Here is an 18876-nt window from a genome sequence, read left to right on the forward strand (position 1 = left end):
CTCTATTTCTGTTGTCTTGAGAGACTGAGGAAAATGTAACATTTCCCGTAAATGCATATATTGAGTAGCTAATGTTCAGTTGTTTTATGGTGGATTGTGGGATTTTTTTTTTTTCCAGAAGCAAAAGTTTCAGTACCCTGGGATGATTTTTGGCTATGATATGGCTCTTGAAAAAGCTGATTCCCTGGGCTTTGCACTGACTTTAAACATAAAAATGTTGCACACATAAATTGAATAAAATAATAACTCTTTAATTATGTTAACCTTGCTTTTTGAGCACTATTGAGTTTTATTTTAAATCAGTATTTTTCTCAACTTGTCCATTATCTTAGATCAGTGTTAATTTAGTTTTATTTATAATCTAATATTTAATATTTTAAATTAGTTTCAGTAATTGTTGTCTTTTGTCATTTTATTATTGTATATTTCGATTTTCTTTATTTTTATTTCAGTTTTAGTACTTCAACTTAAACTTCAACTGAAATAAGTTTTTCATCTAATATTTATATTTTATGTCAGTTTTATTTCAATTAATGAAAACAATTTTTAACAGTAACGATAACAGTACTGTCTTGTATGGGTTTTTTGTTTGTTTTTTACCCACTAGTTTGACTTTTTCACGCTTTTTTTGTGGGTTTTTTTGCAAGTATTTAATCCATGGATGTGGCTCTATGACACAGAGCTCTGTGTTCATGTTTTTTGTGTGTGTGTGTGTCAGTGTGAGTTATACCTTCTGTGTGTATCCAATTCATTCCCGTTTAATGAGATGAGTGGCCAAACCCCAGTGTGTGTGACTGTGTATCTCCACAAGGACCATGAATTAAGCATAACTACACCACTGACACTCTGGTAAGTTTGAATCAGGCAAGGAAGAGAGAATGTTACTCAGTCATTACCTTCATGTTTAACTCGCCCTATCTAAAGCTGGCCTTTTTCTGTACTTTGCCTTATTCTCTCGTCTCATATGAGAAACGAGCATTTAGAGAAAACATTCAGGCTGTCAATAAGCATCAGTGACTGTCTCATCCCTCTTCTCACGAGCCAGAGCTTCATTGCTTAATCCCATCATTTAAAACGTGTGTGTGAGCAGAGCACAGCTTCCTCTGAGTGTGTCTTGCTGCAGGGTAATGCTTCTACCCTGATGCGATCTGACACACTGAACCGCTGCGTCTCAACTGCCGCACCATTACCTCCACACAGAGCGCTCAGTCGCCTCTTCAGAGAGAGACAGCTGAGGGAAGAAATGAGACAAACTTCACTAAAGTTTGGGGCACAGAAATCTATTGTTATTTTCCTTTTGAAGCTCAGTCACTAACAGTTTCTTCTGAATAACAAGTTGTCAGTCTTTAATCAGTATGTTCCATACATTTTTGGCTCTGGGTGTCATCTTGATCCCTGTTCAGTGGAATCAAAGTGTTTGTAAGTAGGATGCATCAATGGAAAAGCTCTTTTTTTGTGTGCGTGTGCGCACATGTGTTTGCGCTCTTGCAAGTGTGTCTAATGTAGCAGTGAGTCAACGTTCTCTCCGGCTCAGAGATTTCTCAGCGGGAAGTCTCGTCTCCTGAGCTGCACTGCATTAGAGAGGAGCAAAGCAGCGTGGTGCATTTAACCCAATAAGCGTGCTCGAAGTGAACAACCACCCTTGCCTCTTTCGCTCTGACAGAGAGGGAGGGGGAGAGATAGAAAATGAATAGAGGGAGAGAGAGAGAGAGAGAGAGACAGTAGAAATAGAGATTTATGAGCCTGAAGATTAGAACTTTTAAATTTAGTCTTTCTCTATTGTAGTAGGTGAGCACTAAATAAAAATGTCTGCTACCAATTATTTCTTCTTCATTTTTTATTAAATCAGCCTGAACATACACACTCCAGGTGGACACCTCCACCCCCCTTTGTTTGAGTGCCACAATTTGCTCTGAATTCACACAAAAATTAGGTTATTGCTCTCCAACCGAGAAAGCAAGATGTGGTGCTTATCAAAGCAGCTCTAATGCAGCACTTCATATACTCTGAACCAAAGCCTAAAACCTCATCTTAACCTAAAACATTAACACTACTCTTTTGCTGCCTTGAGCGCTTCCTTTTTCCCAAATCTAGTTTATTTAGAGATGTGTTGTTCTCATTTATCTTTACTTTGTGCAATTTTGTGTTTGCGCACACACAGTAGCAGTGCTGCTCATTTAAAAAATGTCAGCGTTTCATCTCGACATTCCCCATTGCATTTAGCTACAGCGTTACTCCCGGCGCTGTGTTGTGCTCAGGTCAAGCGTTGTAATATGATGCTTAAAGTTCAAACAATTCCAGTTTTGACCCTGTTTGCTGCTGCCCTTTTGAAGCGCAGCCAGTTATTACCAGACAATTTGCATGACATATTGTTGCCTAGTAGCTCCTGTGCAAAATCATAAAAAAAGAAGAGTTTTCAACCGAAATGTGTTGCTTAGAAGATCTAATGTGAAGACACATCACAAAGCGCTCATCCAACGTTAAATCATGCCATTTGTAACGTTATTGACTTGCTGTCTGAGGAAGTTGTAGTTGGTTAAATGAAGTCTGATGGTTTGAAATTAACACCCGCCAACCCGCCAAATGCGCTAAAAATGAACTTTGGCGGGTATCGCTGTCAAATCACTGGCCAATTTGGCATGTTATTATGTTTACTCACTTTGCTGTGGAAATTCGTTTAAACCAAATCTGTTCGGATTTTGCGCAAATACTCGTGCAAAACCGTTAACTGTCTCTTCTCTTTCTCTGTAGTTTCTCAAATGAGAATAATCGTGATTAATTATCGCGATTATAATTTTGAGCAAAATAATCGTGATTATCATTTTAGCCATTATCGTGCAGCCCTATTACATACACATTAGATCAGTTATTTATTTGTTATTATGATCAAATTTTCCCTTTTTACCATGAAAAAGGCACTGTAATAAGCATTAGCAATAATACACGCTTTCCTCTGGTTGCTCGTGTTGGTTTAGGGCACACAGGCATATTTCAGAGTGAGCTTTCCCTCTTGCATTAACTTGGATTATCATTAATCTGCCTTTAAAGATGCTGCCCTTGGGGACCCAACTTTTTGCGCTCGCAAAAACCAGCGAAGAAAGACAGCAGGGAGAAAAAACCTGCATGAATATTTCCATCAGGTAATCCTTCGTCTCTTGGGCTCACCTCCCACTGCACTAGTCGTCCTCTCAAGTGCCTGCGTCTGGTCTTCGGTTTAATCCAACCGCCTGTGATTAGCCGGGGCCTGTCGCAGCATGGGGCTGGATTAGTCTCCCGCCCCGTCAGACGCTCGCGCCATCAGACCATTGCCTTCAGTCTTTACATGGAGCGCTTATCTCTCCCAGATGCTGATTATGGGCTGTAACAGACCACACTGGCAACATGACCACAGGGCAAATAGGATCTGTGCTTTTGGAATGGGACTGGTGTTGTTAATTTGGCATTAGAGACAGACCTCCACCTTATCTAATGAGAGGCTTGGAGAGGTGCTTATTGCCCTTGCTGGTTTATTGGGTCAAATTTCAGTCAGACAGATATTCCTCAAAGGCTCAAAGCCAAACCCACGATTAGCCGAGTCTCAGGGTATTGTTCTTTGCCTTCTCTTGTTTATCTGGTGATATAGATATTATCTCTGCTTCTTAGCTCCCAAAATGCTGAGGTCTGACTTGGAGGTGGAATTCAGGTGACTTCCAATAAAATAAATAAACTCAGAAAGCCAGTCGTTGGATCTCATTAAGTCTTGCCTTTAGTGGTGTGTGTCTGTGTGTGTGTGTGTGTGTATAACAGGTAACCAGGTCTTTCTTTGGATGAGTAGTGTGTGTGTGTTTTGCCCCTGGCGCAGTGGTGTGGAACACACATTTCTCAGCTCTCCTGTCCCACCGCCTCTGGACACCACGCCTGGTTGGCCTTGTCAATGTCACTGACAGATGCGCCTGGAACCTTCCACCTTTATTTATCTCTGTTTCCCTCTCCTCATTGCTCTATCCCATATCGTTTGCCTTCTCTTTCTTCCCCTTTTTCTTCCTCTGATCTGTGATCCATCTCTGGTCTATTTCCTCTGAATGACCTCTCGTGTGTGTGTGTGTGAACATAAAATGTGAGTGTGGTAAATGAGCCGAACCAGAGAGAGGAAATGCAAGCTCTACGACTTTCAGGTGTGAGTATATGGTGATGTGTGCTGTGTTTGGATGTTAAGTCAGTGTGAAATCTTCACCAATACTCTTTTGGTCCTGTGGACTTTTAGAACATACACTACTGCTAAAGTTTCGGGTCAGTAAGATATATTTAATGTTTCTGAAAGAAGTCTCTTAGTCCCTATTTACACCCGGTATTATGATGCGTTTTAAGGGCTGTTTACATGACACCGTTTTCAACTAAAACGTATAACTTTTTATGCGTTCGTTTACACGACAATGGCGTTACGCAGTTTTGAAAACGGTCTGTGTAAACAACAAAAACGCGAATCTCTGAAGACGATGACGTCATGCACATGCGTATTACCTGTTCAATCTGTTTCATCGCCATCTAATGGCCTGGCAGCAGATTACAGGGTTTTTAGTCGTTTTCACGCATCTGTGTGAATGGGGATTGTTTTGACAATGGTGTCAGACGTGTAAGCGTACCCTTAGTTGATCGGATAACAAGTAGACGAGGGAGACACATACCCGTTTACACCTGGTGTTTTAATCCACCTCTTTTGTCCACTTTCAGCCACTTCTGTCCTGATTTCTTTGAGGGGAGAGTCTATGGGCGGGTAAATGTGTGTTTTTTTTCCCCAGATCTAGCTTGCGCAATTTACATATGAATGTGCCCGTAGACAATTGAAAAACCTACAGAGAGCTGCAGCTTTCGTTTCTGCTCTGATAACCGCAAGACCATGCCGAACACGGCCAGTGCTCGTTAGAAATCAGAAATGGTGAGAGAACATTGTGATGGTAAATTTTTCGTCTTCAAAACAAATATGGGTCTCAAAACGTTTCAGACCCCGTTAACACGTGATCGCCCACTTGTGATCCGATCGACCAAAACGCATCTTAATACCAGGTATAAACAGGGCCTTATGGTCACCAAGGCCTAATTTATATGCTAAAAAAAAAAAGTTTGAAACTTTTTTTCTATTTTAAAATATTTATTTTTGTGATGGTAAAGCTGAATTTTCAGCATCATTGCTCTAGTATTCAGTGTTACAGTGACTGTTAAAAACACCTTTTCAGGATTCTTTGAATAATATGTTTAAAAGAACAGCATTTATTTGAAAAATAAATCTTTTGTAGCATTATAATACATGTTGTTACTTTTGATCAATTTAATGCATCCTTACTGAATAAAATAATTTCTTTAAAAAAATCGTACTAAACCCATATTATTTTCTTCACACATAACTATAGTTATATTTCAAACATGTTCGCCGATACTGTTGTCACCTTGGCAACAAAGTAGTCTAACTTTGACAGACAAAATTGTGGTTGTGGTGAAAGTGACAGCTGTAGAGACAATACTAATTTGTTTAAAGCTTTTTCATTTTCACACAATAAACACACTACTGTTTGAAGTTTGTATTGCTTTCTGAAGTATCGCAAGTAATGGCTGTGGAAAATTCAGCTTTTCCATCACAGGAAAAAATTACATTTTTGAGAGTATATTAAAATTTAAATCAGTCATTTTAAATTGTAATAATATTTCACAATATCACCATTTTACTATATTTATTGTATCAAGTAAATACAGCCTTTGTGAGCAGAAGAGACTTCTTTCCAACCCCAAACTTTTAAATTGTTGTGTCATGGTTTATTTATTCCAATCTTGGTTTAGAGTACCATTGTTTTTAAAAATCATTTTATGATGTCTTTTCATAGTGGATGGTCAAATGGTAAACAACAAAATCTATGCACAAGACATTTGAATAGTAGCAAAAATAAATGATGAATGCATGGTAAATAATTTATAGCTTTAATGTGACCTTCATATATTAAAATTGCATATAGTTTAAGAAAATCATGTATATGTTTTTCCCCTCCTCTTTGTGAATTAACACCATTCATTCTCTCCAGTGTCCAACCTTGACGAAGGTGACACTAAATGCATTTGCTCTTTACATTTTTAGTATTGTTTTATGTCTTAACATAGCTGTTCTTTGTTCATAGGATTAAATGAACCATCCATCATAGCTAAATGGACTTTTCGACCCTTGTTCTTTCATCACTCCATAACCAAACTGATCCAGTCAGATCAATAGCTCTGCACAATCCCAAGAGACCCAGGAAAAAAATTCAGAAAAAAATCCTTTCTACCTGCATAGCTGACTGAGCTGCCCATTCGGTTCAGCTGCTCTGAGACGTGTACTCGCTCTCTCTTTCTATCTGCCATGGAGAGTTTAGGAAGAGCTGTGGATGGCATAGCCAAACATTTGGTATCATGTCTCAGAGAGAAAGAGCAGGGTTCTGCCTTCTCTCTCTGCCATTTTTCCTCCATTCCCTTCCCCTCCATGGTTCAACGAGCATCGTTATCTCCAGTTCCTCAACTGACCTTTTTGTTTATATCCTGTCTTTAAATTAAAGCAAAGTCACAGACAATGTGCGAGCACTCGCCAGTCTAAAAATACCTGTCGGGTGATTGGGAGCGCAGCTCTGAAATAAAGTCATTAAGTCGCTGTGAGTCACACGGGAATATGCCAGTGGATCTGGAGTGCAGCTGGACTCCTCAGCAAAGCATTGATTTTAAGCGGGGTTCTGACGGTCTCTAATGGGAGAAATGCAGTTAATGGAATGTTCTGGGATGATAGGGCAGGTCAAATGAGGTGGATAAAGACGAGGGGCGGTCAGAAGGTCTAGGGTCATCCATTGTCATGGCTGTTGATGAACATTTCTGTCTTTATAAGTCCCTTGAGTTTGTGCTTCTCTGTTTTCTCTGTAGTTTGGAGTAGCTTTGATATGGTTCTCCAATGTCTATAGTTAATGTGGTCAAGCACAGACTTGAATGAATGTAACTTTTCTAAAGATCATGTTATTTGGCTAGTTTTATAGCCTCTCCTGAAACGTGTTTATTAGTGTCTCTGATTTATACCACAGATACAAAAATGACAATAGTGCTGTGAAGATAGATTCATTTCCACGGATTAGTTAAGTTTGTCATTACTCAAAACTGTTCTTTGAGGTTCCCATTGGGCGTTTGAAAAAAAGCTGTGAGAAATAAGCATGCCTTTTATTTTTTACTTACTTTACTATAAAACATTGTGAATGTAATTGGCTTGAATAGCTGAGGAAATTATGCTTCCTTTGACCTCTGATTGGAAAAAACACTTTTCAGAGCTAGATGTAGACATAGAGAGAGAGAGATATATATATAGAGAAAGAATAATCCTGACTTCTTACTCAATCTTTTAAAATCGTAATGGTACATTTTACTGCTTCCTGCAGAAAGATGTTTTCCATTAGGAAAAGATGATTTGCGCAAAACTTTTGTGATTTTGTGTTTTTTTTTCTTTTCTTTTTTTTCTCCTTTTTCTAAATGGCGACAAAAAACTATTGCGAAATGACGGCGTTTCCATTAACCGATGTAATGCGACTAAAACGTATTTTTTTTTCCTCTCATAAGTCATTCCAAAAATCATGGTGACGGATGTTGGTATAGGTTTACGTATGTCCCAGCCACTACACTGGCCATTATTATTAATCGAAGGAGACGTATGTGTGTTATCCAAGCATTAATGGTAAGGAAAGACTCCTTATACTTGGAGCGGCTGGGTGTTCAAGGTCTTGATTGTGGCATTTCTTTGAGGTAGAATCCATGTATTCTTGTAATTCTTTTGTCTTTTATGAATTTAATAAAGAACTCGGTCTCGTATTCTGTCCAAACATACCACGTCATCTACGTCAGGTGACCTGTAAATGCGCAAAAACTGTTTCCATTGCAGTTTTGCGAAATATTTATTTTTTGAATTGACTGAAAAACCACCTCATGCGAGCGTAAAAACTTTTTTGCGATAAATGCCAGTTTTTGCGAATTGACGTGTTTCTATTGGGTGTATTTTCAATTCGCAGTTTCAATTTGCACAATTTGAAGGGTAATGGAAATGCGGCTACTCATTCCTTGTTTCACTGTCTCCCCACCTACACGAGGGTCAAGCTGCTTTATGACCCATGATTGTACTGCAGTGCCCTTGAGCAAGGTATTTATGAAGAGCCTTCATGAAAACCTAGTTGTTTAAGTAGTTGTGAAATCCACAAACCTTAAAAGGATAATTTATCCAAAAAGAAAAATTCTGTCATTAATGCATGTAATTTTAACCCCCTATGATTTGCTTTCTTCCATTTAACATAACAGGAGTGATTATTTTATCATAAAATCTCATGTGCTCATTGAAGCCTGGAACTTTGATCTATTTCCCAATGTGTGAGTTATCGTAAGCCACCAAGTTTGAATAAACGCATGTATGAATGATATTTTGGAGCTTATTTTTATGTGCCCATCTATGTATTATGCTTTTTATATGAAAAAGTGCAGCTTGAACATTATGTACAATATCTCAACTGAAGAAAGGCAGACACACAGGAACAACTTGGGGAAGAATATGATGACAGAATTTTGGCTGAACTCTCCGGACTTAAAGAAATTTGCACTTTATTTTTAGGAAGTGTCTCTCTATCCAAATAATTTGAGCTAAATTGTCCAGAACCTACTTGCATATCTCATCTGAAATCTCTGATAAGCTCCAAACATCTTTGCCTCTGAGAAAGATTTAATTTAATTTTTTCTTGATACTTTTCAGAATTTATTGAGACCTACAAAATCTATTTGCAGATTTAAATTCCTGGCAGTTGGAAACAGAGGACTTTGGTGAAGGCTGAGGTTGTTTTCTCCTTGGCATACACTAAAAAACAGCTCCCTGCCTCCAACAGTAAAACTCAAAACATTTGCAATGAAAATGTTTGGATGTTCCATAGGGACTAAATGTTAATTTTATGAGCAGGGATCCTTCTGTGTTTTATCGAACATCAAGCTCTTCAACTGAGACAACATGACAGCACATGAGAGCATAGGAGTCAGCAGAGGAGCAGGTACAGTCCCACAATGGAATCTGTGCCTGCAGACTCTGCCTCTTGCATGCTCATTTATGAAATATTTTTGCCAATGCTTTCATTAGCCATTTAGAATGTAGTGCTCGATTTAAAAGATTTACCAATGTTTTAAATTAACTACCATTCAAAGTTTTGGGGTAAGTTTGAAGTACTGACTGATTTGCTGCACAAGAAACATTTATTTTTATCAATGTTGAAAACGTGTGCTGCTTAAGGTTTTTGTGGAAACTGTGATACATTTTTCCCCAGGATTCTTCGAAAGTAAGTTCAAAAGAACAGCATTTATAGGAAATTTAAATCTTTTGTAACAGTGTAATTGTCTTTACCGTCTCTTTTGATCTTTTTCAAACTTTGAACGATAGTGTATATTAAAAATGTTTGTTGTTTATTTGAAAAATTAAGTTTTTATTTATTTAATTGTGTCTTTCTTATTTAATAATAAAAAAATATATATGTTTTTTTTATATCGCATCTACATTTTGCCATCAAGCCTACATTTGTGTGTGTGCACCTACGGTTTGCACCTACGGTTTGGATAATGGATGGATGAATCTACATTTTGACTTACGTGCTGTTGAATGCCTTGGAGACAGATATGTGCAAAAGCTGTGTCCAATGCTGAAGAGAGTGACAGTATTTGTCAGTATAAGGAGACTATATGACACCAGGTTCGCCCCTCTGCTTTATCTTCTCTGCGTAGCTGAGATGAGGAAATGCCTTTTGAGATAGGTTGAGTGGTTGTTCAGGGAGAGCTCCATCGGCTATATCTGTGCCGTAGTGATGCCTTTCAATCAGCCTTTTTATTATGATTCAAACAAATCATTTCTTTCACTTTCACATATCACACTGATGAATTTAAAGTGTTTTCTGAGTGGGCTTTATTGTCTCTCCCTTCACCCTGACACACAGAGCTGATTTGTGATAAGATTTGTGATAACTCTTGCTCTCTTCTACGTTTCTCATTCTCGTGGATTGGTTTCAGGTATAATTAAGTCATTCACTGTCACCAGATTGGCAGTCATGTTATGCTACGCCCCCGGCTCGGTGCCATTCTCACCCGTGCAGCTCACAAATCTGAAGCAGCTCTTTGGCTGATGAAATGTCACTGGGATTTCAGCATCTTAAAAGCGCATTTCATTTATTACATCGCTCCTCCCTACACTCATCTTTTATTTGTGAAACATGCCCATGATTATGAGTGTTGCTACAGGAGCACAGCCCTGCACAATCTTCAATATGATCATTTTCTAATCTTCCTTTGCATATTGACCGCTGTCGACGTCGCACCGCTCTCTCACGATTCCCTGCCGGAGCGATGAGTCACAGCCATCCATACGCTGTTACGCATCCCATCCCAACCACTCTGTCACACACTCACCGCTGCTGCTGGTTTGATGGTGCAGTGATGGAGAAATGAGTGCTGGGTGTCTTTGAAAGGTCATTTTGGGTCTCTGTGGGCTTTTGTGTGCTTTTGCATGTGCAAACTGGCAGTCAGTGGAAAAACTGCATAATGAGGGGGTAGATGGAGTTTGTCCTGCTCCTGTCTGATGATGCAGGGCTGTTACAGGCTGACATAAGGGTCTCCATTCCTGTCAAACACTCAGCCAATCAGCACACTGTCTACAAGCTAAGGGATTTAAGCCAATCAATTAGCACCCTGCATGAACTATAGACTGTTCTGTCACACTGAGATGAGAGGAGTTTGTGTAGGGGTGGGTTAGGGCAAAGGATCTGTAGAGGAATGATTGTTCAGAATGAAATGCTAGTGTGCTGAATACTGCACAGATTAAATATGATCGTTTTTTTGTCAAGCAGTATTATACAATGACACCAATATTATAAAATATTGTTTAATTCAGTAAATTTGTGTCCAGTTGTTAAAAGGGAAAAAAATGGAATTTTCAATTCAATTTCTGGTTAAAATGTCTTAAACACTAACACTGTATCTACTCTGGATGCGACAAAGCGACCGTTGCAAATCCATTTGTCCTTCGTATCAGAAGTAGTGCGATGTTCTTAAGTGAAAAGTGAAAGTGACACATGAGTTTGACCTCTGCATTTAACCCATCCAAGTTAGTGCACACACATTAGGAGCAGAGTAGTGGATACACACACCCGGAGCAGCGGGCAGCCTGTTTGGCGCCTGGGGAGTGATTGGGGGTTAGGTGCCTTGCTCAAGGGCACCTCAGTCATTTCCTGCCGGTACTGGAATCGAACCAGCAACCTTTGGCACCTTGTCACCAGTTCAACTTTCTGACCATTAGGCCATGACTGCCCCTGAAGTACATCAGAAATGTGATGTACTTGGAAGTACATCAGAAATGGAATGGGGCAATTCCGTTATTGTAATGCAAAATTTTTTTATTGTATTACTGTAATGGACGAAAAATGCATTATTATTAGTTTTAAAACATATTATCCTGGTTGTATTTATTTACTGCCTTCACACTAATTAAAAAATAAACAAAATTAAGAAATCATTTGTTTTTTTGTAGTAAAAAAGATGTAGTACAGTGGAAAAAGCAATGAGTGTATTAATTAGAGGTAAGGGAGAACATACCATGAGTTGTCTTAAAATTTTCACAATACTTGAAATTATGTTCCTAAAAGAATTAATGGTGATAAATGTCGATTTTCTTTTATGCAGACTGTCATTTTGTTGTTTTCTTTTGTCGCTTTGTGAAATTCCCTCTTCATAATAATACACATAAAAAATGTGTGTTGTGTGGTAATATGATAATCTGAGAATAGCCTTAAGTCTGTTTAATATAACTGGAGAAAGCCAAGGAATGTGCAGGAAACAGTGAAATAAATGTGGAGAAGAGTCATGTAGAGGGAGGGTAGAGTTGAGAGATTGTTCACTGTTGGTACTGGGAATCTGACAGCGCTGATAGTCATGCTTTGTTTAGTTTCTTTATCAATATTGAATTAGTCAGTGGAGAGTGGAACATGGCTCTCACTGGGACCTTGACACTGTGCAGAGGTTGTTTTGTGCGCTTTGTGTGTGTGTGTGTGTGTGTGTGTGTGTGTGTGTGTGTGTGTGTGTGTGTGTGTGTGTGAAGGAGAGACGAGTTGAGTGCTGTTTAACTATACATGTCATATTTGTAATTGTTTGGTTTAAATGTTGTTGTTTTTGTGGTTGGGTCAATGACATCCCTCTTGTTTAACATCTAACAGAACTACATATTCTATTTAAATCAACTATTTTGTTGGATTATTTGAATGACTAGCCAACTAATATGGTCTGGTTTAAGGTTTACTTGTGCTCTGACTTGTTTATTAGGGTGAAAGTTTACATACAACAGCTAAATTCAATGTCACAGAATGCAGGGTTTTTGAGGCACATTTTAGAAGTCAGACTATCTTTAACTTCTACAGTGCAGATGTAGACACATTAGACATTAGACGCATTTCCACTGTCGGGCCAGTGCGAGCCAGGGCTTTCAACGGCTGGGCTAATAGCCTCGGACCTGTTGCACCAAGCCCAAAACCACACTGCGTTTCCACCGTCGGGCCAGTTGCTTCGCAGCACATTTAAATATTTCTGCCTTATACGGTAATCAGAATCCACATCGGATCACAAACAGAAGGTATTCAAACCCTCACTGCTGTCTGAAAGTGAGTTTTGAGCTAAAATTATTTTAAAAGTCTTTAAAGGGATAGTTCACTTTGAAATTAAATTTTGGTATGTTTTAGCTTACCTCAAGGGCATCCAAGATGTAGGTGTCTTTTTTTCCGCAGTAGTTTCAATTTTGATATTTTTAAGTCAAACCGTTCTTGTCTGTCAGTCATAAAATGCAGGTCTGTGGTCACCACCTGAAAGAGCATGCACAGAGTCCAAATTAAAACAATTCCCCATCGTCACAGCCACGTCCAAATGATCTGAGGGCGCGGGCGGGTATAGATATATACACTAGATGTCGGCTACTGCAGCTACTGCAGTTCATTGGAAACCGTAGCCAAGGCGACATCTAGTGTATATATCTATACCCGCCCGCGCCCTCAGATCATTTGGACGTGGCTGTGTTCAAGATGTAAAAACGATATAAATACTGTTCGTTTTCTCACACAAACCGCTCGTTTCGTGTCTTGGGCCATCAATGTGTGCTTACGATGGGGAATTGTTTAATTTGGACGATGGAGAATTGTTTTAATTTGGACTCTGTGCATGCTCTTTGAGACAGTGACCATCGACCTGCATTATATGACTGACAGACAAGAACGGTTTGACCTAAAAATATAAAAATTGAAACTACTGCGGAAAAAAAGACACCTACATCTTGGAAGCCCTTGAAGTAAGCTAAAACATACCAAAATTTAATTTCAAAGTGAACTATCCCTTTAATGCTGATGACAGCTGGTATATGAAATCATCCGGCGCTGCCGTCTCCTGACTCAGTTAAACTCCGCCTCATTGGGGCCAACGGCCCCTTCAAGCCCCGGAAGTGACGGTGGAAATGCGATTGGCTCTGGCATGCTCTAGCACGCCCGCTTTTTTTGCCCGACAGTGGAAACGTGGTGTGACCCATCTCTACTCCCGTGTGAAGGCGTGTTATTAGTTGACATCCTAGTTAAGGTTCCCTCTGGTGGTCCTCCTGAGAGATCTTCTGTCTTTCTGAGATCCATTAAACATTAAACTCTCAGTCTGCATCAGCAAGAACAAAGGCTTCTTCCTGTGTACTTCCTCTGTTGTCTTCTGACTGCCCTCCTTCTCTCTCTCTCTCTCTCTCTCTCTCTCTCTCTCTCTCTCTCTCTCTCTCTCTCTCTCTCTCTCTCTCTCTCTCTCTCTCTTTCTTTCTTTCTTTCTTTCTTTCTTTCTTTCCTTCTTTTCTCTCTCTCTTTCTTTCTCTCTCTTTCTTTCTCTTTCTCTCTCTTTCTTTCTCTCTTTCTCTCTCTCATTTGTGCACACACACACTTTTTCACAGTATCACTCTCTCCACGTGTCCTTGTTTTCTCTCTCGGCCTCCTGTCGTGCATTACCAGCCAAAGAATAAAGCTCCAGCTGAAATGCACTCATTGACAGCAGATACATGCTGGTTGTTGTGAAGATCACCATGAGGTCTACTTGTTTTCGGTGGCCAGATTTGACTGTAAATCATTCTTTCATAATTGTATTTCTGTTCATAAAGTTTATGTATAAATTTAATTTTGGGTCCATTTTATGTGAGAGACGAGTGTGTCACTTAGCACTTCCTGTGTTAATGTGTGTGTCTATGGGTCAGGATGGTTGACTAGTCATCTAACCACCAAACAGTTTTTGCTTAATAAAACTAACTCATGGTTCGGTTTTCATCATGGTTTCAGGGTCAGAGAAAAGAGGACTACTGTCAAATAAAAATAAAGAAAACAAGGAAGAAAAAAATCTAACTATAAGCAACAGCAATAATACATTCAATGGAGCAAAGATACAAATAAAATAAACAGTGCTTTTCAGGCTTTTCTGGTATCTAACTAGTTTTCAGGTACAGAAATGAATTTTTTTAAGTAATCAAATGTAAAATAACATTCATATATTAAAATAACACAAATAAAGAGTAATCATTATTACAGTTACAAAAGCTATTCAGTCAAGAGCAGTGAGTTTGATTATCATTAAAAACACATGCAGAACTCAATGCCCGTATGCACGCTTCAGACGAGTGCACACACAAATCTTCTCACTGCGTGCGTGAGTTCTTTTTCGTGTCTTCTTGTGCTTGAATGTTTAAAATGGCAAGGCTTAATTAAGTTGAAACACAGATGGCAACGTGTGCTTGAATCCCAAATAGATTGGAATTATTAAAATCTCCCATTATAGTCGTTGAAACTAAGGCTTTACTTTTTAACCTTTTTTTATTGCTATTTTTTTGGACCTCTCTCCTATCTGTGTATGAGTATAAGTGGATGGTCTCTAATTGGTTAAGGGGTGTGTTCTTATCTCTGCATGGTTTGTCAATACATGTACATCAGCACACACAAAACGATTCAATGGTGTTTAGATCATAGTCTTGGAGAGAAAAGTGGACCGTCTGAGACAGAGACACCTCACAAATGAGAGAGAGCAAATATTGACTGCAAAAGTGACGCAACTGCACAGGAGTCATCTATCAAATCCTCACCGCATGTCCTCTCTGTCCTCATTACAGGTGTCTGAACACACGCTGAGATTCACACACTTCCCCCAAGGACAAATCAACTAACACACTGACTGATTTAACAGCTGCGAGAAGTAAGTGCTGTTTTTCGTTGCTTGTTCTTTGACCTGATCACTAAAATAATCCCTAATTTACTTCTTTTTTGGAATTCATGTTATAAAGACCACTAGCTATGGATAATTGGCCTCAATTTGTTTCTCTGTTTGTTAATTAATTTATTCATTTTATTTTGTGAATTGGATGGTTTCCTATGGTTCAAAATGGATGACCCTGTATGATGAGAACTTTAATATTCTGTGACATATTAGACATCGTTGTTGGATTTCTGCTAACAAAATCTATCACATGGTAAAGTTATCAGCTATTTGTGATAGTCTTAAAATTTAAAATGGTTTGAAAATTATATAAATACATTTTTAGTAAAATTTGTATATTTTAAGATTTCATAGTTAAATTATATTTCTAGGTATTGTTGCAAATGAGAACTTATTTTTTTGTGTGTGAAACTTTTTTCTTCTTTTTTTGTTTTGTTTTGTCATTGTTTCACTCCAGACTTTAAACTGATTGTTCCTGTTATTATACAAATCTGATGCAGATCAAAGTTTTTTTTATTGTCATTGTACAAAAATACAACGAAATTATGTTTTGTTATATTAACATATACAGTTAATAATTTCGTTGTTGTTTTTTTACAAAGACAATAAAAAGAATCTCTAAATATCTCACAAAAAAATTATTTAAAAAAGTAATAGTGTGAACCGTGTACAGCACAAATTTTTTATCAAATGTATCATTATTCATTAAAACCCCTTATCAAAATGGTCTTCATCTCTCACTTCCGAGCAGCTTGTCGGCATGGTAACAGTCTTAATTCCACTACAGTGAATGAAACTCACTCAGCTGTTTGCTGCCAGTCCCGCAGAGCAGCCATCCAAACCTCACTGTGACTGATCTGCAGAAACACTTAACGCTTACTCGGAGGGCTCAGAAAGTCACATTTCACTTAGCCAAACTAGGCTTTTCTTTGAATCTACTTAGTGTGCGTGTTCTTGAATTGTGTGCTCAGTGCACCTCTTGAGCTGATCAAATTTAAATGTAATTGACCCCAGAACCAAGAGGAGTTTTTGTGTGTCTGAAAGCACATGCACACTTCCAGAGCAGGTTATGGGCCAGACCTCCATAGAGAATACAAGCTCTCCAGGGGCCTCATGTATCAATCTTGCGTACGCACAAAAACGTTGCGTACGCCAGCTTTCACGCTTACGTGAACAGTGAAATTAACGCGAGAATGTGCGATCCTCCACGCCAATTTCATGTCTGGCGTACGTACATTTCTCATTGTTTTTGTCCGTTGGCGACTCTTACAGGCAATGAAGTGAAGTTGCAAACATTACACAACAAATTGTTCTACAAGTCTATCGCACCACCACCTGTGGGAAGCATTGCTATTAATTTGCAATTTATAAAATAATTGACATATATTGTCGAGCCTTATGGGAATATTCTATCAATTTTGCAATTAAGTAAGAACATATAAAAGCATATGCAAATTGATACAACCCTTAGTCTATGGCAATGGCAGCTTTGGTGTAATGTCCACCTTTATATCAGACCATTTCTTTTTAAGGTCATTTAGGGTAGACTGTGTACATTTGAGACATGTGTACAGTTGAGACATCTTAAATAACTTGCGTTCGCAGCAAGCACAAGTTGTGATTTTTGCTGTGCACGTGCGTATTTGTGTCCTCTTTGATCGTGGGAAATTTGAAAAACGGACGCATCTCCGATCCGAAGATATCGGGGAAAGTTTTTTTTTTTTCTAAGATATGACGTTCACTTCACCATGCACTCTCCACAATGAATAGTTTATTATCCTTATGTGACTGTTAAACGTAACTGGTATCACCACAAACGTTATTCTGTATTTCATGGTATTGTCATGCAAGGTAATTGCAAAATCTAGAGAAATGTGCGAGGTGGCCAGCGGGGGATAGTTGAGACACATCTACTGTACCCCCGATAGAGTTCTATTAGGAAACACATTGTTTAGTTGTTCAGTGTTATGATAACAGTTTAAACGCCGTAATTAGCCAGATTAGGATGCAAATGAAAATAAAATGTGATATTTGTGATATTTAAACTGTGTATTATTAATAAATATTGTTACATATTTTGTTCCTGCTTTATACATTTTAACCAGTGCTAATTTAAATAAAATGAATGAATATAAATGGATGAATAAACAAAAATGTTGCCCAATTGTTATTTTCTTTATTTGTCTTTATTTTTTTATTTATTTACAATGAATGGTTAGTTACCTCATTAAAAATGGGGTGTCTCAACTGTACCATGCACTGTCTCAACTGTATCACATGATATGGGTACAGTTGAGACAAAGCTGAGACAAAAAGCACCTTATTTTTATGAGCTAATTGTGGAAAATATAAACTACTTGTGGGTATTATTGATTGATAATATCTTAGTCTACAAGGTAATGAAATGTCGTGTGTCGTGTCATGTGGAAATTCACTTCTTTTCAGTGTCTATTTTTGTGTGAAAAATCAAAACGCAAAAAGTGTCTCAACTGTACTCAGCCTACTCTACAGTGCGACTTTCAGATCCCACCGCATTGACGGCATCAGCCAAACTCGCCCACTCATATTTTTTCCTTTTGTTATTAATTCCGGAGGACAAAGTTCCAAATATTTTTTTTTTTTTTTTTCTACCTCCGATAGTAGCACTTCCAATTCACTCTCTGTAAAGTTTCGTTTCTTGCCGCCATTTTCTTACTGCTTTCTTTTGCCAAAGTGGACTCATTACCATATTTAAATTAATTGAATTAAGGGAGGAGACTGGGTGGGGCGTTGTGCTCATGCATGTGCGCTCAATTTTACGTTAACTGGGATGTACAAAGAGAATATGCGTGGGATCCTTCGTACGCAGAGATTCATACATCTGGGTTTTTTTGTGCGTACGCACATTTACAGCTTTGTCCGTACACAATGTTTTAGTATGAATTCAACGCAAGTCTTTGTACATGAGGCCCCAGGTCTTAGATGTCATCCTCTAGCATAGGGATGTGCAATATCGCGATTTTCGATTGTGAACAATTAAAATGTCTCTACAATCTGCTTTTGAAGAAATATAGTATCGTGCTACAGTGCACATTCTGTCAGTTGCAGTTGTGGTGAGGCGCCCCCGTCCCAACATACTGTAATGCGACATACATTTACATCACGTTTACGTTCACGTGACATTGCAGTTCTAAGCAATTAAAAAAAATATATTATTTGCATGCTTTGTAAAGCCTGCCAGTTAAACATGTTATAAGCGCACGCACACTGAAAGCCTTTTTCTAGTCTTATAATGTGGCCTAATATACATGCTGTCGCTTGTCATTAATGTTAATCAAAATAAATCTCTTATTGTTTATCACTGAAAAACTTTAGTAGCTTTAAGAATCAATATATTATTTATAGGGTGAAGTCTGTAGTGTTTTATTTTTACGGTTGTTTATTCAGTTTCTTATACTTGAATGCAACTGTTAAATACTGTAGCTGGAAAAAAATAAAGCAATGTTTATTTCATTTGTATATTATTGTTTTTGTCCTATTATTTGTAATTAGCTTTTTTGTTCTTATTTTTTAATAACAAAGTAAAAAAGA

General features: G+C 38.2%; 1 protein-coding gene across 3 annotated transcripts in view; it reads left to right on the top strand.

Moving 5' to 3' along the window:
* Positions 1–18876, top strand: part of ndst2a (N-deacetylase/N-sulfotransferase (heparan glucosaminyl) 2a) — a 124847-nt gene that overhangs the window by 71331 nt on the left and 34640 nt on the right. For all 3 annotated transcript variants that reach the window (XM_082154115.1, XM_082154117.1, XM_082154116.1), the window contains exon 3: positions 15203–15285. The gene's annotated coding sequence lies outside the window, so the exon portion shown is untranslated. The remainder of the gene's footprint in view (positions 1–15202; positions 15286–18876) is intronic.

This window comes from Leuciscus leuciscus, assembly GCF_965113295.1.
Source record: "Leuciscus leuciscus genome assembly, chromosome: 22".
Lineage (NCBI taxonomy): Eukaryota > Metazoa > Chordata > Actinopteri > Cypriniformes > Leuciscidae > Leuciscus > Leuciscus leuciscus.